General features: G+C 40.8%; 19 non-coding genes across 19 annotated transcripts; all 19 read right to left on the reverse strand.

Moving 5' to 3' along the window:
• Positions 1 to 868: 868 nt before the first annotated feature.
• On the reverse strand, positions 869 to 940 carry trnav-aac (transfer RNA valine (anticodon AAC)). The gene has a single exon. It is a non-coding gene; the product is annotated as a tRNA-Val (tRNA).
• A 2401-nt stretch (positions 941 to 3341) lies between these two features.
• Positions 3342 to 3415, reverse strand: trnav-aac (transfer RNA valine (anticodon AAC)). The gene has a single exon. It is a non-coding gene; the product is annotated as a tRNA-Val (tRNA).
• Positions 3416 to 5246: 1831 nt separating this feature from the next.
• On the reverse strand, positions 5247 to 5319 carry trnav-cac (transfer RNA valine (anticodon CAC)). Its single transcript has one exon. It is a non-coding gene; the product is annotated as a tRNA-Val (tRNA).
• A 513-nt stretch (positions 5320 to 5832) lies between these two features.
• trnav-aac (transfer RNA valine (anticodon AAC)) lies at positions 5833 to 5905 on the reverse strand. Its single transcript has one exon. It is a non-coding gene; the product is annotated as a tRNA-Val (tRNA).
• Positions 5906 to 6493: 588 nt separating this feature from the next.
• Positions 6494 to 6566, reverse strand: trnav-cac (transfer RNA valine (anticodon CAC)). Its single transcript has one exon. It is a non-coding gene; the product is annotated as a tRNA-Val (tRNA).
• A 513-nt stretch (positions 6567 to 7079) lies between these two features.
• trnav-aac (transfer RNA valine (anticodon AAC)) lies at positions 7080 to 7152 on the reverse strand. The gene has a single exon. It is a non-coding gene; the product is annotated as a tRNA-Val (tRNA).
• Positions 7153 to 7740: 588 nt separating this feature from the next.
• trnav-cac (transfer RNA valine (anticodon CAC)) lies at positions 7741 to 7813 on the reverse strand. Its single transcript has one exon. It is a non-coding gene; the product is annotated as a tRNA-Val (tRNA).
• A 1174-nt stretch (positions 7814 to 8987) lies between these two features.
• On the reverse strand, positions 8988 to 9060 carry trnav-cac (transfer RNA valine (anticodon CAC)). The gene has a single exon. It is a non-coding gene; the product is annotated as a tRNA-Val (tRNA).
• Positions 9061 to 9573: 513 nt separating this feature from the next.
• Positions 9574 to 9646, reverse strand: trnav-aac (transfer RNA valine (anticodon AAC)). Its single transcript has one exon. It is a non-coding gene; the product is annotated as a tRNA-Val (tRNA).
• A 590-nt stretch (positions 9647 to 10236) lies between these two features.
• On the reverse strand, positions 10237 to 10309 carry trnav-cac (transfer RNA valine (anticodon CAC)). The gene has a single exon. It is a non-coding gene; the product is annotated as a tRNA-Val (tRNA).
• Positions 10310 to 10822: 513 nt separating this feature from the next.
• trnav-aac (transfer RNA valine (anticodon AAC)) lies at positions 10823 to 10895 on the reverse strand. The gene has a single exon. It is a non-coding gene; the product is annotated as a tRNA-Val (tRNA).
• Positions 10896 to 11483: 588 nt separating this feature from the next.
• On the reverse strand, positions 11484 to 11556 carry trnav-cac (transfer RNA valine (anticodon CAC)). Its single transcript has one exon. It is a non-coding gene; the product is annotated as a tRNA-Val (tRNA).
• Positions 11557 to 12070: 514 nt separating this feature from the next.
• trnav-aac (transfer RNA valine (anticodon AAC)) lies at positions 12071 to 12143 on the reverse strand. Its single transcript has one exon. It is a non-coding gene; the product is annotated as a tRNA-Val (tRNA).
• A 588-nt stretch (positions 12144 to 12731) lies between these two features.
• On the reverse strand, positions 12732 to 12804 carry trnav-cac (transfer RNA valine (anticodon CAC)). The gene has a single exon. It is a non-coding gene; the product is annotated as a tRNA-Val (tRNA).
• A 513-nt stretch (positions 12805 to 13317) lies between these two features.
• On the reverse strand, positions 13318 to 13390 carry trnav-aac (transfer RNA valine (anticodon AAC)). The gene has a single exon. It is a non-coding gene; the product is annotated as a tRNA-Val (tRNA).
• Positions 13391 to 13978: 588 nt separating this feature from the next.
• Positions 13979 to 14051, reverse strand: trnav-cac (transfer RNA valine (anticodon CAC)). The gene has a single exon. It is a non-coding gene; the product is annotated as a tRNA-Val (tRNA).
• Positions 14052 to 14569: 518 nt separating this feature from the next.
• trnav-aac (transfer RNA valine (anticodon AAC)) lies at positions 14570 to 14642 on the reverse strand. The gene has a single exon. It is a non-coding gene; the product is annotated as a tRNA-Val (tRNA).
• A 6938-nt stretch (positions 14643 to 21580) lies between these two features.
• trnav-cac (transfer RNA valine (anticodon CAC)) lies at positions 21581 to 21653 on the reverse strand. The gene has a single exon. It is a non-coding gene; the product is annotated as a tRNA-Val (tRNA).
• Positions 21654 to 22241: 588 nt separating this feature from the next.
• On the reverse strand, positions 22242 to 22314 carry trnav-cac (transfer RNA valine (anticodon CAC)). The gene has a single exon. It is a non-coding gene; the product is annotated as a tRNA-Val (tRNA).
• Positions 22315 to 24084: the final 1770 nt, after the last annotated feature.

Below are 24084 nucleotides of genomic sequence, written 5' to 3' on the forward strand. Positions count from 1 at the left end.
TGATCAATGGAAACAGGATGACCTGAGCTCATTTCCAGCCTCATAGGCCAAGGGGTCTGAAAACGTATGTATTATAAGTTTTTTTTTTAATATTTTTCATTCATAAAAACTTATGTTATCGCTTTTCATTATGGGGTATTGTGTATAGTACCCATTAACAACTAGCGGTCACTCAGCAGCTGTAATGACAGAAAAATCTCGGTAGACTGCAAGGTTTAGACAAAACTCAACTGTTTCAAACCAAATGCTAGCCTCTGGGCATTGGGAAAAATCTTGAATATTACAAAATGTTTCCGCACGGTTTCGAACCGGGGACCTTTCGCGTGTGAGGCGAACGTGATAACACACACTACGGAAACCTAATGTGTGGAAAACTAAGGGTGTGACTGACTTTCGCGTGTGAGGCGAACGTGATAACCACACCTACTGAAACTACAATACAAAAGACGAAGTCGTGGAAAATATTAGGAATGCCCACAAGTCTACCTCACATAATATCCCAAATGAGTACCACAGAAAGAGCCATAATACCCATTAAAAACTAGCGGTCAAACAGGAAAACATGGTTTCCAATCGTTTTTCCACCATTCATATTCCCCACGGGGGATTTTAAAAACACTTGAAATAAGGGCTGTTTTCTTGTCAGCTTACCCCTGGCATGGTAAACTATTTGAATCATTATGGACCTCAGACCACACGTAGCAGGAATGTATTCAGAGCGCCCAAGCTAGCCACACATGCAGAGTGCGTTACGCACTAAAAAAAGTATGTCTGAATAGCAAATATTGAGAAGTGCGAAGGAAAGCATGAATCCGAAATTGGGACCGAGTCCTAAGTGAATAGGCTTACTGTCCAATTTTTTTAAATATGTTTCCGCCCGGTCTCGAACCGGGACCTTTCGCGTGTTAAGCGAACATGATAACCACTACACTACAGAAACTAATGAGAGGAATTCAAAGGTGACTGACTTTGGCTGGTGGGACATTTATCGCTCTCAGAACCTAATGAAATCAGAATTACTTAGTCCATTAATTAAGCAATAAGGCTTGAGAAGCCGGGAATTATTGTGTGCCGCCGGCTCTTGGAAGATGCTTGGTGGTTCAAAACTTCTTCCATTTAAGAGTGATGGAAGCCACTGTGTTCTTGGGTACCTTCATGCTGCAGAAATGACCAATCATTTGAATTTACCACAGGGGACTCCAATCAAGTTAAGAAATACTAAGATGATCAATGGAAACAGGATGGACCTGAGCTCAATTTCCAGCCTCATAGCAAGGGTCTGAAAACGTATGTAAATAATTTTTTTTTAAAATATTTTTTTCATTAATAAAACTATATGTTATCGCTTTGTCATTATGGGTATTGTGTATAGTACCCATTAAACACTAGCGGTCACATCAAGCAGCTGTAATGACAGAAAATAATCTCGGTAGACTGCAAGTTTAGACAAAACTCAACTGTTTCAAACAAATGCTAGCCTCGGGCATTGGGAAATATTGATATTACACAATAGTTCCGCCACGGTTTCGAACCGGGGACCTTTCGCGTGTGAGGCGAACGTGATAACCACTACACTACGGAAACCTAATGTGTGGAAAACTAAGGGTGTGACTGCGCTTTCGCGCTGTGAGGCGAACGTGATAACCACTACACTACTGAACTACAAATACAAAAGAGGAAGTCGTGGGGAAAATATAGGAATGCCTCACAGTCTACCCTCACATAATATCCCAAATTGAGTACCACATAAAGAGCCATAATACCCATTAAAAACTAGCGGTCAAACAGGAAAATGGTTCCAATCGTTTTTCCACCATTCATATTCCCACGGGGGATTTTAAAAACACTTGAAATAAGGCTGTGTTTCTTGTCAGCTTACCCTGGCATGGTAAACTATTTGAATCATTATGGAACTCAGACCACACGTAGCAGGAATGTATTCAGAGCGCCCAAGCTAGCCACACATGCAGAGTGCGTTACGGCGACTAAAAAAGGTATGTCTGAAGTAGCAAATATTGAGAAGTGCGAAGGAAAAGCATGAATTCCGAAATTGGGACCGAGTCCTAAGTGAATAGGCTTACTGTCCAATTTTTTTAAATATGTTTCCGCCCGGTCTCGAAACCGGGGACTTTCGCGTGTTTAAGCGAACGTGATAACCACTACACTACGAAACCTAATGAGAGGAATTCAAAGGGTGTGACTGACTTTGGCTGGGTGGGACATTTATCGCTCTCAGAACCTAATGAAATCAGAAATACTTAGTCCATTATTAAGCAATAAGGCTTGAGAAGCCGGGAATTATTGTGTGCCGCCGGCTCTTGGAAGAGGCTTGGTGGTTCAAAACTTCTTCCATTTAAGAGTGATGGAAGCCACTGTGTTCTTGGGTACCCTTCAATGCTGCAGAAATGACCAATCATTTGAATTTACCACAGGTGGACTCCAATCAAGTTAAAGAAATATCTAAGGATGATCAATGGAAACAGGATGGACCTGAGCTCAATTTCCAGCCTCATAGCAAAGGGTCTGAAAACGTATGTAAATACGTTTTTTTTAAAATATTTTTTTCATTAATAAAAACTATATGTTATCGCTTTGTCATTATGGGGTATTGTGTATAGTACCATTAAAAACTAGCGGTCACATCAAGCAGCTGTAATGACAGAAAATAATCTCGGTAGACTGCAAGGTTTAGACAAAACTCAACTGTTTCAAACCAAATGCTAGCCTCTGGGCATTGGGAAATATTGAATATTACAAAAATGTTCCGCACGGTTTCGAACCGGGGACCTTTCGCGTGTGAGGCGAACGTGATAACCACTACACTACGGAAACCTAATGTGTGGAAAACTAAGGGTGTGACTGACTTTCGCGTGTGAGGCGAACGTGATAACCACTACACTACTGAAACTACAATACAAAAAGAGGAAGTCGTGGAAAATATTAGGAATGCCCACAAGTCTACCTCACATAATATCCCAAATTGAGTACCACAGAAGAGCCATAATACCCATTAAAAACTAGCGGTCAAACAGGAAATGGTTCCAATCGTTTTTCCACCATTCATATTCCCACGGGGGATTTTAAAAACACTTGAAATAAGGGCTGTGTTTCTTGTCAGCTTACCCTGGCATGGTAAACTATTTGAATCATTATGGACCTCAGACCACACGTAGCAGGAATGTATTCAGAGCGCCCAAGCTAGCCACACATGCAGAGTGCGTTACGCGACTAAAAAAGGTATGTCTGAATAGCAAATATGAGAAGTGCGAAGGAAAAGCATGAATTCCGAAATTGGGACCGAGTCCTAAGTGAATAGGCTTACTGTCAATTTTTTTAAAATATGTTTCCGCCCGGTCTCGAAACCGGGGACCTTTCGCGTGTTAAGCGAACGTGATAACCACTACACTACAGAAACCTAATGAGAGGATTCAAAGGGTGACTGACTTTGGCTGGGTGGGACATTTATCGCTCTCAGAACCTAATGAAATCAGAAATTAATTAGTCCATTAATTAAGCAATAAGGCTTGAGAAGCCGGGAATTATTGTGTGCCGCCGGCTCTTGGAAGAGGCTTGGTGGTTCAAAACTTCTTCCATTTAAGAGTGATGGAAGCCACTGTGTTCTTGGGTACCTTCAATGCTGCAGAAATGACCAATCATTTGAATTTACCACAGGTGGACTCCAATCAAGTTAAAGAAATATCTAAGGATGATCAATGGAAACAGGATGGACCTGAGCTCAATTTCCAGCCTCATAGCAAAGGGTCTGAAAACGTATGTAAATAAGTTTTTTTTAAATATTTTTTTCATTAATAAAAACTATATGTTATCGCTTTGTCATTATGGGGTATTGTGTATAGTACCCATTAAAAACTAGCGGTCACATCAAGCAGCTGTAATGACAGAAAATAATCTAGGTAGACTGCAAGGTTTAGACAAAACTCAACTGTTTCAAACCAAATGCTAGCCTCTGGGCATTGGGAAATATTGAATATTACAAAATGTTTCCGCACGGTTTCGAACCAGGGACCTTTCGCGTGTGAGGCGAATGTGATAACCACTACACTTCGGAAACCTAATGTGTGGAAAACTAAGGGTGTGACTGACTTTCGCGTGTGAGGCGAACGTGATAACCACTACACTACTGAAACTACAATACAAAAAGAGGAAGTCGTGGAAAATATTAGGAATGCCCACAAGTCTACCTCACATAATATCCCAAATTGAGTACCACAGAAAGAGCCATAATACCCATTAAAAACTAGCGGTCAAACAGGAAAATGGTTCCAATCGTTTTTCCACCATTCATATTCCCCACGGGGGATTTTAAAAACACTTGAAATAAGGGCTGTGTTTCTTGTCAGCTTACCCTGGCATGGTAAACTATTTGAATCATTATGGACCTCAGACCACACGTAGCAGGAATGTATTCAGAGCGCCCAAGCTAGCCACACATGCAGAGTGCGTTACGCGACTAAAAAAGGTATGTCTGAATAGCAAATATTGAGAAGTGCGAAGGAAAAGCATGAATTCCGAAATTGGGACCGAGTCCTAAGTGAATAGGCTTACTGTCCAATTTTTTAAAATATGTTTCCACCCGGTCCCGAACCGGGGACCTTTCGTGTGTTAAGCGAACCTGATAACCACTATACTACGGAAACCTAATGAGTGGAATTCAAAGGGTGTGACTGACTTTGGCTGGGTGGGACATTTATCGCTCTCAGAACATAATGAAATCAGAAATTACTTAGTCCATTAATTAAGCAATAAGGCTTGAGAAGCCGGGAATTATTGTGTGCCGCCGGCTCTTGGAAGAGGCTTGGTGGTTCAAAACATCTTCCATTTAAGAGTGATGGAAGCCACTGTGTTCTTGGGTACCTTCAATGCTGCAGAAATGACCAATCATTTGAATTTACCACAGGTGGACTCCAATCAAGTTAAAGAAATATCTAAGGATGATCAATGGCAACAGGATGGACCTGAACTCAATTTCCAGCCTCATAGCAAAGGGTCTGAAAACGTATGTAAATAAGTTTTTTTTTAAATATTTTTTTCATTAATAAAAACTATATGTTATCGCTTTGTCATTATGGGGTATTGTGTATAGTACCCATTAACAACTAGCGGTCACATCAAGCAGCTGTAATGACAGAAAATAATCTAGGTAGACTGCAAGGTTTAGACAAAACTCAACTGTTTCAAACCAAATGCTAGCCTCTGGGCATTGGGAAATATTGAATATTACAAAATGTTTCCGCACGGTTTCGAACCGGGGACCTTTCGCGTGTGAGGCGAACGTGATAACCACTACACTACGGAAACCTAATGTGTGGAAAACTAAGGGTGTGACTGACTTTCGCGTGTGAGGCGAACGTGATAACCACTACACTACTGAAACTACAATACAAAAAGAGGAAGTCGTGGAAAATATTAGGAATGCCCACAAGTCTACCTCACATAATATCCCAAATTGAGTACCACAGAAAGAGCCATAATACCCATTAAAAACTAGCGGTCAAACAGGAAAATGGTTCCAATCGTTTTTCCACCATTCATATTCCCCACGGGGGATTTTAAAAACACTTGAAATAAGGGCTGTGTTTCTTGTCAGCTTACCCTGGCATGGTAAACTATTTGAATCATTATGGACCTCAGACCACACGTAGCAGGAATGTATTCAGAGCGCCCAAGCTAGCCACACATGCAGAGTGCGTTACGCGACTAAAAAAGGTATGTCTGAATAGCAAATATTGAGAAGTGCGAAGGAAAAGCATGAATTCCGAAATTGGGACCGAGTCCTAAGTGAATAGGCTTACTGTCCAATTTTTTAAAATATGTTTCCGCCCGGTCTCGAACCGGGGACCTTTCGCGTGTTAAGCGAACGTGATAACCACTACACTACAGAAACCTAATGAGAGGAATTCAAAGGGTGTGACTGACTTTGGCTGGGTGGGACATTTATCGCTCTCAGAACCTAATGAAATCAGAAATTACTTAGTCCATTAATTAAGCAATAAGGCTTGAGAAGCCGGGAATTATTGTGTGCCGCCGGCTCTTGGAAGAGGCTTGGTGGTTCAAAACTTCTTCCATTTAAGAGTGATGGAAGCCACTGTGTTCTTGGGTACCTTCAATGCTGCAGAAATGACCAATCATTTGAATTTACCACAGGTGGACTCCAATCAAGTTAAAGAAATATCTAAGGATGATCAATGGAAACAGGATGGACCTGAGCTCAATTTCCAGCCTCATAGCAAAGGGTCTGAAAACGTATGTAAATACGTTTTTTTTTAAATATTTTTTTCATTAATAAAAACTATATGTTATCGCTTTGTCATTATGGGGTATTGTGTATAGTACCCATTAAAAACTAGCGGTCACATCAAGCAGCTGTAATGACAGAAAATAATCTAGGTAGACTGCAAGGTTTAGACAAAACTCAACTGTTTCAAACCAAATGCTAGCCTCTGGGCATTGGGAAATATTGAATATTACAAAATGTTTCCGCACGGTTTCGAACCGGGGACCTTTCGCGTGTGAGGCGAACGTGATAACCACTACACTACGGAAACCTAATGTGTGGAAAACTAAGGGTGTGACTGACTTTCGCGTGTGAGGCGAACGTGATAACCACTACACTACTGAAACTACAATACAAAAAGAGGAAGTCGTGGAAAATATTAGGAATGCCCACAAGTCTACCTCACATAATATCCCAAATTGAGTACCACAGAAAGAGCCATAATACCCATTAAAAACTAGCGGTCAAACAGGAAAATGGTTCCAATCGTTTTTCCACCATTCATATTCCCCACGGGGGATTTTAAAAACACTTGAAATAAGGGCTGTGTTTCTTGTCAGCTTACCCTGGCATGGTAAACTATTTGAATCATTATGGACCTCAGACCACACGTAGCAGGAATGTATTCAGAGCGCCCAAGCTAGCCACACATGCAGAGTGCGTTACGCGACTAAAAAAGGTATGTCTGAATAGCAAATATTGAGAAGTGCGAAGGAAAAGCATGAATTCCGAAATTGGGACCGAGTCCTAAGTGAATAGGCTTACTGTCCAATTTTTTTAAATATGTTTCCGCCCGGTCTCGAACCGGGGACCTTTCGCGTGTTAAGCAAACGTGATAACCACTACACTACGGAAACCTAATGAGTGGAATTCAAAGGGTGTGACTGACTTTGGCTGGGTGGGACATTTATCGCTCTCAGAACCTAATGAAATCAGAAATTACTTAGTCCAGTAATTAAGCAATAAGGCTTGAGAAGCCGGGAATTATTGTGTGCCGCCGGCTCTTGGAAGAGGCTTGGTGGTTCAAAACTTCTTCCATTTAAGAGTGATGGAAGCCACTGTGTTCTTGGGTACCTGCAATGCTGCAGAAATGACCAATCATTTGAATTTACCACAGGTGGACTCCAATCAAGTTAAAGAAATATCTAAGGATGATCAATGGAAACAGGATGGACCTGAGCTCAATTTCCAGCCTCATAGCAAAGGGTCTGAAAACGTATGTAAATAAGTTTTTTTTTAAATATTTTTTTCATTAATAAAAACTATATGTTATCGCTTTGTCATTATGGGGTATTGTGTATAGTACCCATTAAAAACTAGCGGTCACATCAAGCAGCTGTAATGACAGAAAATAATCTCGGTAGACTGCAAGGTTTAGACAAAACTCAACTGTTTCAAACCAAATGCTAGCCTCTGGGCATTGGGAAATATTGAATATTACAAAATGTTTCCGCACGGTTTCGAACCGGGGACCTTTCGCGTGTGAGGCGAATGTGATAACCACTACACTACGGAAACCTAATGTGTGGAAAACTAAGGGTGTGACTGACTTTCGCGTGTGAGGCGAACGTGATAACCACTACACTACTGAAACTACAATACAAAAAGAGGAAGTCGTGGAAAATATTAGGAATGCCCACAAGTCTACCTCACATAATATCCCAAATTGAGTACCACAGAAAGAGCCATAATACCCATTAAAAACTAGCGGTCAAACAGGAAAATGGTTCCAATCGTTTTTCCACCATTCATATTCCCCACGGGGGATTTTAAAAACACTTGAAATAAGGGCTGTGTTTCTTGTCAGCTTACCCTGGCATGGTAAACTATTTGAATCATTATGGACCTCAGACCACACGTAGCAGGAATGTATTCAGAGCGCCCAAGCTAGCCACACATGCAGAGTGCGTTACGCGACTAAAAAAGGTATGTCTGAATAGCAAATATTGAGAAGTGCGAAGGAAAAGCATGAATTCCGAAATTGGGACCGAGTCCTAAGTGAATAGGCTTACTGTCCAATTTTTTAAAATATGTTTCCGCCCGGTCTCGAACCGGGGACCTTTCGCGTGTTAAGCAAACGTGATAACCACTACACTACAGGAAACCTAATGAGTGGAATTCAAAGGGTGTGACTGACTTTGGCTGGGTGGGACATTTATCGCTCTCAGAACCTAATGAAATCAGAAATTACTTAGTCCATTAATTAAGCAATAAGGCTTGAGAAGCCGGGAATTATTGTGTGCCGCCGGCTCTTGGAAGAGGCTTGGTGGTTCAAAACTTCTTCCATTTAAGAGTGATGGAAGCCACTGTGTTCTTGGGTACCTTCAATGCTGCAGAAATGACCAATCATTTGAATTACCACAGGTGGACTCCAATCAAGTTAAAGAAATATCTAAGGATGATCAATGGAAACAGGATGGACCTGAGCTCAATTTCCAGCCTCATAGCAAAGGGTCTGAAAACGTATGTAAATAAGTTTTTTTTTAAATATTTTTTTCATTAATAAAAACTATATGTTATCGCTTTGTCATTATGGGGTATTGTGTATAGTACCCATTAAAAACTAGCGGTCACATCAAGCAGCTGTAATGACAGAAAATAATCTAGGTAGACTGCAAGGTTTAGACAAAACTCAACTGTTTCAAACCAAATGCTAGCCTCTGGGCATTGGGAAATATTGAATATTACAAAATGTTTCCGCACGGTTTCGAACCGGGGACCTTTCGCGTGTGAGGCGAATGTGATAACCACTACACTACGGAAACCTAATGTGTGGAAAACTAAGGGTGTGACTGACTTTCGCGTGTGAGGCGAACGTGATAACCACTACACTACTGAAACTACAATACAAAAAGAGGAAGTCGTGGAAAATATTAGGAATGCCCACAAGTCTACCTCACATAATATCCCAAATTGAGTACCACAGAAAGAGCCATAATACCCATTAAAAACTAGCGGTCAAACAGGAAAATGGTTCCAATCGTTTTTCCACCATTCATATTCCCCACGGGGGATTTTAAAAACACTTGAAATAAGGGCTGTGTTTCTTGTCAGCTTACCCTGGCATGGTAAACTATTTGAATCATTATGGACCTCAGACCACACGTAGCAGGAATGTATTCAGAGCGCCCAAGCTAGCCACACATGCAGAGTGCGTTACGCGACTAAAAAAGGTATGTCTGAATAGCAAATATTGAGAAGTGCGAAGGAAAAGCATGAATTCCGAAATTGGGACCGAGTCCTAAGTGAATAGGCTTACTGTCCAATTTTTTTAAATATGTTTCCGCCCGGTCTCGAACCGGGGACCTTTCGCGTGTTAAGCAAACGTGATAACCACTACACTACGGAAACCTAATGAGTGGAATTCAAAGGGTGTGACTGACTTTGGCTGGGTGGGACATTTATCGCTCTCAGAACCTAATGAAATCAGAAATTACTTAGTCCAGTAATTAAGCAATAAGGCTTGAGAAGCCGGGAATTATTGTGTGCCGCCGGCTCTTGGAAGAGGCTTGGTGGTTCAAAACTTCTTCCATTTAAGAGTGATGGAAGCCACTGTGTTCTTGGGTACCTGCAATGCTGCAGAAATGACCAATCATTTGAATTTACCACAGGTGGACTCCAATCAAGTTAAAGAAATATCTAAGGATGATCAATGGAAACAGGGATGGACCTGAGCTCAATTTCCAGCCTCATAGCAAAGGGTCTGAAAACGTATGTAAATAACGTTTTTTTTTAAATATTTTTTTCATTAATAAAAACTATATGTTATCGCTTTGTCATTATGGGGTATTGTGTATAGTACCCATTAAAAACTAGCGGTCACATCAAGCAGCTGTAATGACAGAAAATAATCTAGGTAGACTGCAAGGTTTAGACAAAACTCAACTGTTTCAAACCAAATGCTAGCCTCTGGGCATTGGGAAATATTGAATATTACAAAATGTTTCCGCACGGTTTCGAACCGGGGACCTTTCGCGTGTGAGGCGAAAGTGATAACCACTACACTACGGAAACCTAATGTGTGGAAAACTAAGGGTGTGACTGACTTTCGCGTGTGAGGCGAACGTGATAACCACTACACTACTGAAACTACAATACAAAAAGAGGAAGTCGTGGAAAATATTAGGAATGCCCACAAGTCTACCTCACATAATATCCCAAATTGAGTACCACAGAAAGAGCCATAATACCCATTAAAAACTAGCGGTCAAACAGGAAAATGGTTCCAATCGTTTTACCACCATTCATATTCCCCACGGGGGATTTTAAAAACACTTGAAATAAGGGCTGTGTTTCTTGTCAGCTTACCCTGGCATGGTAAACTATTTGAATCATTATGGACCTCAGACCACACGTAGCAGGAATGTATTCAGAGCGCCCAAGCTAGCCACACATGCAGAGTGCGTTACGCGACTAAAAAAGGTATGTCTGAATAGCAAATATTGAGAAGTGCGAAGGAAAAGCATGAATTCCGAAATTGGGACCGAGTCCTAAGTGAATAGGCTTACTGTCCAATTTTTTTAAATATGTTTCCGCCCGGTCTCGAACCGGGGACCTTTCGCGTGTTAAGCAAACGTGATAACCACTACACTACGGAAACCTAATGAGTGGAATTCAAAGGGTGTGACTGACTTTGGCTGGGTGGGACATTTATCGCTCTCAGAACCTAATGAAATCAGAAATTACTTAGTCCATTAATTAAGCAATAAGGCTTGAGAAGCCGGGAATTATTGTGTGCCGCCGGCTCTTGGAAGAGGCTTGGTGGTTCAAAACTTCTTCCATTTAAGAGTGATGGAAGCCACTGTGTTCTTGGGTACCTGCAATGCTGCAGAAATGACCAATCATTTGAATTTACCACAGGTGGACTCCAATCAAGTTAAAGAAATATCTAAGGATGATCAATGGAAACAGGATGGACCTGAGCTCAATTTCCAGCCTCATAGCAAAGGGTCTGAAAACGTATGTAATAACGTTTTTTTTTAAATATTTTTTTCATTAATAAAAACTATATGTTATCGCTTTGTCATTATGGGGTATTGTGTATAGTACCCATTAAAAACTAGCGGTCACATCAAGCAGCTGTAATGACAGAAAATAATCTAGGTAGACTGCAAGGTTTAGACAAAACTCAACTGTTTCAAACCAAATGCTAGCCTCTGGGCATTGGGAAATATTGAATATTACAAAATGTTTCCGCACGGTTTCGAACCGGGGACCTTTCGCGTGTGAGGCGAAAGTGATAACCACTACACTACGGAAACCTAATGTGTGGAAAACTAAGGGTGTGACTGACTTTCGCGTGTGAGGCGAACGTGATAACCACTACACTACTGAAACTACAATACAAAAAGAGGAAGCCGTGGAAAATATTAGGAATGCCCACAAGTCTACCTCACATAATATCCCAAATTGAGTACCACAGAAAGAGCCATAATACCCATTAAAAACTAGCGGTCAAACAGGAAAATGGTTCCAATCGTTTTAACCACCATTCATATTCCCCACGGGGGATTTTAAAAACACTTGAAATAAGGGCTGTGTTTCTTGTCAGCTTACCCTGGCATGGTAAACTATTTGAATCATTATGGACCTCAGACCACATGTAGCAGGAATGTATTCAGAGCGCCCAAGCTAGCCACACTTGCAGAGTGCGTTACGCGACTAAAAAAGGTATGTCTGAATAGCAAATATTGAGAAGTGCGAAGGAAAAGCATGAATTCCGAAATTGGGACCGAGTCCTAAGTGAATAGGCTTACTGTCCAATTTTTTAAAATATGTTTCCGCCCGGTCTCGAACCGGGGACCTTTCGCGTGTTAAGCAAACGTGATAACCACTACACTACGGAAACCTAATGAGTGGAATTCAAAGGGTGTGACTGACTTTGGCTGGGTGGGACATTTATCGCTCTCAGAACCTAATGAAATCAGAAATTACTTAGTCCAGTAATTAAGCAATAAGGCTTGAGAAGCCGGGAATTATTGTGTGCCGCCGGCTCTTGGAAGAGGCTTGGTGGTTCAAAACTTCTTCCATTTAAGAGTGATGGAAGCCACTGTGTTCTTGGGTACCTGCAATGCTGCAGAAATGACCAATCATTTGAATTTACCACAGGTGGACTCCAATCAAGTTAAAGAAATATCTAAGGATGATCAATGGAAACAGGGTGGACCTGAGCTCAATTTCCATCCTCACAGCAAAGGGTCTGAAAACGTATGTAAAAACGTTTTTTTTTAAATATTTTTTTCATTAATAAAAACTATATGTTATCGCTTTGTCATTATGGGGTATTGTGTATAGTACCCATTAAAAACTAGCGGTCACATCAAGCAGCTGTAATGACAGAAAATAATCTAGGTAGACTGCAAGGTTTAGACAAAACTCAACTGTTTCAAACCAAATGCTAGCCTCTGGGCATTGGGAAATATTGAATATTACAAAATGTTTCCGCACGGTTTCGAACCGGGGACCTTTCGCGTGTGAGGCGAACGTGATAACCACTACACTACGGAAACCTAATGTGTGGAAAACTAAGGGTGTGACTGACTTTCGCGTGTGAGGCGAACGTGATAACCACTACACTACTGAAACTACAATACAAATAGAGGAAGTCGTGGAAAATATTAGGAATGCCCACAAGTCTACCTCACATAATATCCCAAATTGAGTACCACAGAAAGAGCCATAATACCCATTAAAAACTAGCGGTCAAACAGGAAAATGGTTCCAATCGTTTTTCCACCATTCATATTCCCCACGGGGGATTTTAAAAACACTTGAAATAAGGGCTGTGTTTCTTGTCAGCTTACCCTGGCATGGTAAACTATTTGAATCATTATGGACCTCAGACCACACGTAGCAGGAATGTATTCAGAGCGCCCAAGCTAGCCACACATGCAGAGTGCGTTACGCGACTAAAAAAGGTATGTCTGAACAGCAAATATTGAGAAGTGCGAAGGAAAAGGATGAATTCCGAAATTGGGACCGTTTCCTAAGTGAATAGGCTTACTGTCCAATTTTTTAAAATATGTTTCCGCCCGGTCTCGAACCGGGGACCTTTCGCGTGTTAAGCAAACGTGATAACCACTACACTACGGAAACCTAATGAGTTGAATTCAAAGGGTGTGACTGACTTTGGCTGGGTGGGACATTTATCGCTCTCAGAACCTAATGAAATCAGAATTGACTTAGTCCATTAATTAAGCAATAAGGCTTGAGATGCCGGGAATTATTGTGTGCCGCCGGCTCTTGGAAGAGGCTTGGTGGTTCAAAACTTCTTCCATTTAAGAGTGATGGAAGCCACTGTGTTCTTGGGTACCTTCAATGCTGCAGAAATGACCAATCATTTGAATTTACCACAGGTGGACTCCAATCAAGTTAAAGAAATATCTAAGGATGATCAATGGAAACAGGATGGACCTGAGCTCAATTTCCAGCCTCATAGCAAAGGGTCTGAAAACGTATGTAAATAAGTTTTTTTTTAAATATTTTTTTCATTAATAAAAACTATATGTTATCGCTTTGTCATTATGGGGTATTGTGTATAGTACCCATTAAAAACTAGTGGTCACATCAAGCAGCTGTAATGACAGAAAATAATCTAGGTAGACTGCAAGGTTTAGACAAAACTCAACTGTTTCAAACCAAATGCTAGCCTCTGGGCATTGGGAAATATTGAATATTACAAAATGTTTCCGCACGGTTTCGAACCGGGGACCTTTCGCGTGTGAGGCGAATGTGATAACCACTACACTACAGAAACCTAATGTGTGGAAAACTAAGGGTGTGACTGACTTTCGCGTGTGAGGCGAACGTGATAACCACTACACTACTGAAACTACAATACAAAAAGAGGAAGTCGTGGAAAATATTAGGAATGCCCACAAGTCTACCTCACATAATATCCCAAATTGAGTACCACAGAAAGAGCCATAATACCCATTAAAAACTAGCGGTCAAACAGGAAAATGGTTCCAATCGTTTTTCCACCATTCATATTCCCCACGTGGGAATTTAAAAACACTTGAAATAAGGGCTGTGTTTCTTGTCAGCTTACCCTGGCATGGTAAACTATTTGAATCATTATGGACCTCAGACCACACGTAGCAGGAATGTATTCAGAGCGCCCAAGTTAGCCACACATGCAGAGTGCGTTACGCGACTAAAAAAGGTATGTCTGAATAGCAAATATTGAGAAGTGCGAAGGAAAAGCATGAATTCCAAAATTGGAGTCCTAAGTGAATAGGCTTACTGTCCAATTTTTTCCAATTTTTTAAAGTATGTTTCCGCCCGGTCTCAAACCGGGGACCTTTCGCGTGTTAAGCGAACGTGATAACCACTACACTACGGAAACCTAATGAGTAGAATTCAAAGGGTGTGGCTGACTTTGGCTGGGTGGGACATTTATCGCTCTCAGAACCTAATGAAATCAGAAATTACTTAGTCCATTAATTAAGCAATAATGCTTGAGAAGCCAGGAATTATTGTGTGCCGCCGGCTCTTGGAAGAGGCTTGGTGGTTCAAAACTTCTTCCATAATTATCCTGTAAGGGAAGACCCCCCTGAAGTGGACAAAAATGAATGGCAAGTCATTGGCACCGGACAAACCATATACACATTGGTATACACATGGTATACCAATTGGTATACCACATGGTTTGGACGTAAATTCGTGCAAAGTTGATGGCAAATGTCATATGGCTATTGCCAGTTGTAACACTTCAAAAATCCAACAGGGGGTGAGTGCGCTCCACCGTGGTTTTTCATATTGGAAATGGACATCAAGTCAACATCAAAAAGCAAAATTTTGAAAAAATGATTTTTTTTGTCAAAAATTATCACCCCTTAAAAAAGTGCTTTCTGGACCGTTTTTCAAAATTCTTTCAATTTTTGTGTCAATTACACATGTATAAGAACTGTATCAACATACTTTTGTCCAATTTTATTAGCATAATTTTTTTTTTTACATGCGCATAAGAAATATGTTTTGTCCATTTGCAATATGATTTCATATGAAGTCAAAAGTCGAAAATGTGAACTTTTTAAAAAACTTATCACCCTCGTAAAAAAGTTCTTTCTGGACCGTTTTTCGAAATTGTTTCGATTTTATGTCAATTGTGTAAGAACTATATGAATATACATTTGTAAAATTGTATTATCATATTTTTTTTTTTACTTGTGCATAAGGAATATGATTTGTCCATTTGCAATATGATTTCATAGGAAGTCAAAAGTCAAAAGTCACTTTTTTTAGGGCCAAATACCATAAGAAATTTGACATGCTCAAAAATCCTGCAGAAATGCAAAATTGACTGGCCAGATGAACTCGGGATGGCCTGGCAGTGATAGTTGCTCCTTTCCATCGCTCATTGTGTTGACTTCATCATGTCCATTTTGTGATGTTTTTTCACTGTTGAATCATATTGCAAGTGTACGGGCATTTGCAATATGGTTCAATGGGCATTTACCATAAGAAATTTGACATGCTCAAAAATCCTGCAGAAATGCAAAATTGACTGGCCAGATGAACTCGGGATGGCCTGGCAGTGATAGTTGCTCCTTTCCATCACTCATTGTGTTGACTTCATCATGTACATTTTGTGATGTTTTTTCACTGTTGAATCATATTGCAAGTGTACGGGCATTTGCAATATGGTTCAATGGGCATTTACCATAAGAAATTTGACATGCTCAAAAATCCTGCAGAAATGCAAAAGTGACTGGCCAGATGAACTCGGGATGGCCTGGCAGTGATAGTTGCTCCTTTCCATCGCTCATAGTGTTGACTTCATCATGTCCATTTTGTGATGTTTTTTTCACTGTTGAATCATATTGCAAGTGTACGGGCATTTGCAATATGGTTCAATGGGCATTTACCATAAGAAATTTGACATGCTCAAAAATCCTGCAGAAATGCAAAATTGACTGGCCAGATGAACTCGGGATGGCCTGGCAGTGATAGTTGCTCCTTTCCATCGCTCATTGTGTTGACTTCATCATGTCCAATTTGTGATGTTTTTTCACTGTTGAATCATATTACAAGTGTACGGGCATTTGCAATATGGTTCAATGGGCATTTACCATAAGAAATTTGACATGCTCAAAAATCCTGCAGAAATGCAAAATTGACTGGCCAGATGAACTCGGGATGGCCTGGCAGTGATAGTTGCTCCTTTCCATCGCTCATTGTGTTGACTTCATCATGTCCATTTTGTGATGTTTTTTCACTGTTGAATCATATTGCAAGTGTACGGGCATTTGCAATATGGTTCAATGGGTATTTACCATAAGAAATTTGACATGCTCAAAAATCCTGCAGAAATGTGAAATTGACTGGCCTGATGAACACAGGATGGCCTGGCAGTGATAGTTGCTCCTTTCCATCGCTCGTTGTGTTGACTTCATCATGTCCATTTTGTGATGTTTTTTCACTGTTGAATCATATTGCAAGTGTACGTGCATTGTTGTGCAACTGGTAACCCAAAAATAAAAATATGGTGATTTCATTATGTCCATTTGTTTATGTTTTCTTACTTTTGCAAAGTCACTGTGCATTTGCAATATGGTTCAATGGGCAGGTACCATCACGAATTTGTCATGCTATAAAAATCCTGCAGGAATGTGAAATTGACTGGCCCGATGAACTCGGGATGGCTGGGCAGTGATTCTGGTTAATCTCAGTCGCTCGTTAGGGTTGATTTCAGAATGTCACTTTGGTGATGGTACCTCACTGTTTAAACATATTGCAAATGGACAAGAGTCACCAGCAAGTCACCGTCCGTCAGTCAATTAGATAGGGGGTTGCCTAATCACATATATGAAGTTTTGGAAAGATCTGACTTTTTTAACCCCTCGAAACAGCCCAAGAGACACCAATTATGGCACTTCCGGTTGGCACAGGAAGCTATAAGTCAACACATATCCTCACTGGGGTATGCTTTTACAGAATCCTGAGTTTTAAGTCCTTACGTTAAGAATTGACTGATTTACACAGGGTTGAATGCACTATGTCTATCAAACTGCAGGCAGGGTATGGATAAACACTTTTAGGGTGATTTTAACCACTTCCGGTTGGTCCAGGAAGCTTAGAATCAACACAGGTAGACCTCGTAGTGGCCTGATGGACTGTCATCGAAGACAGGTTCATACGACATTCATAACCCACATAGGCTTCAGGTTGAATTTAGGGGTGCAGGCAATGTATTCCAATGGGGAGAGAAGTCAATGCAAACTCTTTGAAGTAAACACCTTCTTTTAACTATTAAGGGTTAATGCCACACGGTCAACGTTAGGCTTGCACGAATCGGGAGGACCTTAGGAACGTACCTGAGGTCGAATTGTGCTTCTCACCCTAACGGTTCTCTCACTGTCACCCAAAAGCAAATGACGTTGTGGGGCAGGCTTCATTTTGGGCCTACTTTTCTAATGGTCGCTGCGCTTAGACCGAGCGAGCTACGGTCAAGCGGGATATCTCGTTGAACTCGGCACGGCCTAGAGATTATGTTTATGCCATTGCCTGCTCTCTGTGTCTTTGAGCACCGCACTTTATCACTCCATCCTTGCTGTGTGTGTGTGTGAGAGCTTTTCTTTGACATCTGCTGGGAGAAATGACTGATTTACAGTTTAGGAGGGTTACCTAGTCACACATATGAAGTTTTGGAGAGATGTGACTTTTCTAACCCTTCAAAACAGACAGTGTGACCCAATTAAAGGCACTTCCGGTTGGCACAGGAAGCTATAAGTAAACACATGTCTTGATTGACATAGAAACTTAAAGAATCCTGAGTTTTAAGTCTTTAAGTTAAGAATTGACACAGGGTTGAATGTAGTCATTTTCACCTTTGAAGGTTATGTACATCAAAACACCTTTTGGGTTAATTTAACCACTTCTGTTTGCTTCAGGAAGCTTAGAATGGCACAGGTAGACCTCATAGTGGTCTGATGGACTGTCATAGAAGACAGGTTCATAAGGCATTCATAACCCACATAGGCTTCAGGTTGAATTTAGGGGTGCAGGCAATGTATTCCTATGGGGAGAGAAGTCAATGCAAACTCTTTGAAGTAAACACCTTCTTTTAACTATTAAGGGTTAATACCACACGGTCAACGTTAGGCTTGCACGGATCGGGAGGACCTCAGGTACGTTCCTGAGGTCGAATTGTGCTTCTCACCTTAACGGTTCTCTCACTGTCACCCAAAAGCAAATGACATTGAGGGCCAGCCTTCATTTTGGGCCTACTTTTCTAATGGTCGCTGTGCTTAGACCGAGCGAGCTACGGTCAAGCGGGGCATCTTGTTGAACTCGGCACGGCCTAGAGAATATGGAAATGCCATTGTAGGCTTTGTGTGTCTTTAAGCACCGCACTTTGTCACTCCATCCTTGCTGTGTGTGTACTTCTGTGTGTGTGTGTGTGAGAGAGAGCTTTTCTTTGACATCTGTTGGGAGAAATGACTGCCTTACAGTTTATGGGGGTTGCCTAATCACACATATGAAGTTTTGAAAAGATCTGACCTTTTTAACCCTTGGAAAATGCCACTGTGACACCATTTAAGGCACTTCCGGTTGGCACAGGAAGCTATAAATAAACTCATATCCTGATTGAGGTATGCCTTTACATAATCCTGAGTTTTAGGTCTTTACGTTAAGAACTGAGTTGTTTACGGAGGGTTTAGGGAGTGTGTGTTATTTCAGAAAATCATAAAAAATCACAGAAATCTCGCAGAGCTCCGCAGCACACTTTAAAAAGATTCGTAAGAACACCCTGCAACTGGATCTGTAACCGTTGAAAAAAAAAACACCTATCCGTGAACATCACCAATCTGTCGTTGTACGATTTCTCTTAAATGACGATAGATAAATGGCAGTTTTTTTTTTATTGACACCGGAGGCTCCTTGACTTTGACGTGAAGTGGAAAAATAATTTATCTATTTTCATTTTGGACCTTTAATCCCAGATAAATGGCCATAACTCAAAAACCGTTGAGGCCTAGACGCCATCTTGTTCGGGGCCAACTGCCCGTTATGCCAAACCTACGCTCACCGAGTTTCGGCTTTGAAATATTTTCAGTTTTCGAGATAAGGCCCCGTCGTGAATCGTGATGTTTTGTCCAATAGCAATATGATTGCTTATGCCCTCTTGTGGGAATTTCCGGGACAGCGGCAAAATGACCAAAATCTTATTATTTTTGTAAAACGGAAACCGAATGTCCGACAAAGTTCATTTGATGACTTCCCGGTAGGTCCGGCCCTGCCGCTCGGCCCGACGCCGTCCGCGAATTTTACAAACGATTTCGGACGTCTAGTAAGGGACCGTACATTTCCAATATGGACTTTCTCACTAACCATATGGCACCTGCCGAAATCTTCCCTTAAGGTATGTTAAGGCTATGGCAGAATACTGCCCCCGTTGGAGAAATGCGTGCCCATAGTAAACTGACAAAAAATCTGTAAAAAATTGCTAATATATGCATATAATAAATATTATTGAATAGAAAACACTCTAAAGCTTCTAAAACCGCATCCATTCTTCCAAACTCTTTCTGTCATCAGAAAAGTTGGCCCAACTTTGACGTCATCGCCCTCACCCTTCCCAACCAGCTACAGATCTGGAAACAGTTTCTATCTCTTCAGCGCGATGTCCTCTTTCAATGGGGCGCGTCATTGTGAAGATTGCGTGCTCCCTCACCCTTTGGCGGGGCGAAACCCTCCGGTCACGCAATAATACGTGCGCGCGTCTGCAAATTCTGTCTTTTGTTCCAAGATCCACCAAACGACGTAGGCTTCTCCTTTCGAGCTTATATCTTTTATATATGATTAAAACATGTTTTAGCTCGAATTTTAACTTAGTTTGACCAGTTTAGTCGACATATAATATGTAATTTTGAAGTTTCGATGCGCAACCCATAGATTTTTGAGTGCTTTTCAGCCGAAATTAGTCTCGTTTGATAACCCAAAGACACACATTTGAAAGGGAAACGCTGGTTTTGGTAAGTATGACTTCTGATCGAACAACGGCTAAGGTAAGGGAAGATTTATGTGGTTATTATGTGTTTCTGTGGACTCCGAAATAGCGAAGCCATATTGCTAATCTATGAGCGCCGTCTCATATTATTGACAAGTGAACGAATTCTGTAACGTTAAAAATAAATGTAACACAGCTGTTTTATTAAGAAGAAGTGTATCTTTCTAAGTATATGTAGAACATGTATATTTAGTCAACGTTTATGATGTGTATTTCTGTTATCTGGCAGAGTTATCATAATTTCTCCGGGCATTGTTGTAGCATTTTTTGGCCATGACCTTCTATGTAAACCGTGATTTAATAATAATTAGCATATTATTGAAAAAAACATAAATGTACTGTATAACATGTCCTATTCCTGTCATCTGATGAAGATTTTCAAAAGGTTAGTGAATTATTTTTCTTTTAATCCTGCTTTTGTGATTGCATCTATTGTTCTACAAAATGGCTTTGTAAATTAGCCTATCTTTGGTGGTGGTTTGACATAAATATGTGCTATGTTTTCGCCGTAAAACATTTTAGAAATCTGACTTGGTGGCTAGATGAACAAGGTGTTTATCTTTCATTTGAGCTATTGGACTTGTTAATGTGTGGAGGTTAAATATTTCTAAGAATATTTCTGCGTTCTGTGTGCCACTGTGTCAGTTGAGCAGTGGGGGAGGGTACCCCTAGCGGGACGTGTGGGGCCATGTAAGAGTGATGGCAACCACTGTGTTCTTGGGTACCTTCAATGCTGCAGAAATGACCAATCATTTGAATTTACCACAGGTGGACTCCTATCAAGTTGAAGAAACATCTAAGGATGATCAATGGAAACAGGATGGACCTGAGCTCAATTTCCAGCCTCATAGCAAAGGGTCTGAAAACGTATGTAAATAAGTTTTTTTTTAAATATTTTTTTCATTAATAAAAACTATATGTTATCACTTTGTCATTATGGGGTATTGTGTATAGTACCCATTAAAAACTAGCGGTCACATCAAGCAGCTGTAATGACAGAAAACAATCTACATTTTAGTTTGTTTTACCTTGGATTATATTGCCATTTATTTGGATATATCCATTACAATGACCCTGATAAATGAATTTGCCTGGCTCAGAGAAGCTGTCAGTCTGGTCACATTCATACAGATCGCACGGAGGAGGTCCCCCAAAAAACGGCAACATTGATCCACAGGTCGGAGAGGTAGACAGCAAGGTTTAGACAAATCTCAACTGTTTCAAACCAAATGTTAGCCTCTGGGCATTGGGAAATATTGAATATTACAAAATGCTTCCACCCGGTTTCGAACCGGGGACCTTTCGCATGTGAGGCGAACGTGATAACCACTACACTACGGAAACCTAATGAGTGGAATTCAAAGGGTGTGGCTGACTTTGGCTGGGTGGGACGTTTATCGCTCTCAGAACCTAATGAAATCAGAAATTACTTAGTCCATTAATTAAGCAATAAGGCTTGAGAAGCCGGGAATTATTGTGTGCCGCCGGCTCTTGGAAGAGGCTTGGTGGTTCAAAACTTCTTCCATTTAAGAGTGATGGAAGCCACTGTGTTCTTGGGTACCTTCAATGCTGCAGAAATGACCAATCATTTGAATTTGCCACAGGTGGACTCCAATCAAGTTGAAGAAACATCTAAGGATGATCAATGGAAACAGGATGAACCTGAGCTCAATTTCCAGCCTCATAGCAAAGGGTCTGAAAACGTATGTATATAAGTTTTTTTTTAAATATTATTTTCATTAATAAAAACTATATGTTATCGCTTTGTCATTATGGGGTATTGTGTATAGTACCCATTAACAACTAGCGGTCACATCAAGCAGCTGTAATGACAGAAAATAATCTAGGTAGACTGCAAGGTTTAGACAAAACTCAACTGTTTCAAACCAAATGCTAGCCTCTGGGCATTGGGAAATATTGAATATTACAAAATGTTTCCGCACGGTTTCGAACCGGGGACCTTTCGCGTGTGAGGCGAACGTGATAACCACTACACTACGGAAACCTAATGTGTGGAAAACTAAGGGTGTGACTGACTTTCGCGTGTGAGGCGAACGTGATAACCACTACACTACTGAAACTACAATACAAAAAGAGGAAGTCGTGGAAAATATTAGGAATGCCCACAAGTCTACCTCACATAATCTCCCAAATTGAGTACCACAGAAAGAGCCATAATACCCATTAAAAACTAGCGGTCAAACAGGAAAATGGTTCCAATCGTTTTTCCACCATTCATATTCCCCACGGGGGATTTTAAAAACACTTGAAATAAGGGCTGTGTTTCTTGTCAGCTTACCCTGGCATGGTAAACTATTTGAATCATTATGGACCTCAGACCACACGTAGCAGGAATGTATTCAGAGCACCCAAGCTAGCCACACATGCAGAGTGCGTTACGCGACTAAAAAAGGTATGTCTGAATAGCAAATATTGAGAAGTGCGAAGGAAAAGCATGAATTCCAAAATTGGGACCGAGTCCTAAGTGAATAGGCTTACGGTCCAATTTTTTTAAGTATGTTTCCGCCCGGTCTCGAACCGGGGACCTTTCGCGTGTTAAGCGAACTAGATAACCACTACACTACGGAAACCTAATGAGTGGAATTCAAAGGGTGTGGCTGACTTTGGCTGGGTGGGACATTTATCGCTCTCAGAACCTAATGAAATCAGAAATTACTTAGTCCATTAATTAAGCAATAAGGCTTGAGAAGCCGGGAATTATTGTGTGCCGCCGGCTCTTGGAAGAGGCTTGGTGGTTCAAAACTTCTTCCATTTAAGATTGATGGAAGCCACTGTGTTCTTGGGTACCTTCAATGCTGCAGAAATGACCAATCATTTGAATTTACCACAGTTGGACTCCAATCAAGTTGAAGAAACATCTAAGGATGATCAATGGAAACAGGATGGACCTGAGCTCAATTTCCAGCCTCATAGCAAAGGGTCTGAAAACGTATGTAAATAAGTTTTTTTTTAAATATTTTTTTCATTAATAAAAACTATATGTTATCGCTTTGTCATTATGGGGTATTGTGTATAGTACCCATTAAAAACTAGCGGTCACATCAAGCAGCTGTAATGACAGAAAACAATCAACATTTTTGTTTGTTTTACCTTGGATTATATTGCCATTTATTTGGATATATCCATTATAATGACCCTGATAAATGAATTTACCTGGCTCAGAGAAGCTGTCAGTCTGGTCACATTCATACAGATCGCACGGAGGAGGTCCCCCAAAAAATGGCAACATTGATCCACAGGTCGGAGAGGTAGACAGCAAGGTTTAGACAAACCTCAACTGTTTCAAACCAAATGCTAGCCTCTGGGCATTGGGAAATATTGAATCTTACAAAAATCTTCCGCCCGGTTTCGAACCGGGGACCTTTCGCGTGTGAGGCGTACATGATAACCACTACACTACGGTAACCTAATGTGTGCAAAACTAAGGGTGTGACTGACTTTTGAGTGTGAGGCGAACGTGATAACCACTACACTACTGAAACTACAATACAAACAGAGGAAGTCGTGGAAAATATTAGGAATGCCCACAAGTCTACCTCACATAATATCCCAAATTGAGTACCACAGAAAGAGCCCTAATACCCATTAAAAACTAGTGGTCAAACAGGAAAATGCTTCCAATCGTTTTTCCACCATTCATGTTCCCCACGGGGGATTTTAAAAACACTTGAAATAAGGGCTGTGTTTCTTGTCGGCTTACCCTGGCATGGTAAACTATTTGAATCATTATGGACCTCAGACCATACATAGCAGG

The sequence above is a fragment of the Oncorhynchus kisutch genome, unplaced genomic scaffold, assembly GCF_002021735.2.
Source record: "Oncorhynchus kisutch isolate 150728-3 unplaced genomic scaffold, Okis_V2 scaffold1907, whole genome shotgun sequence".
NCBI lineage: Eukaryota > Metazoa > Chordata > Actinopteri > Salmoniformes > Salmonidae > Oncorhynchus > Oncorhynchus kisutch.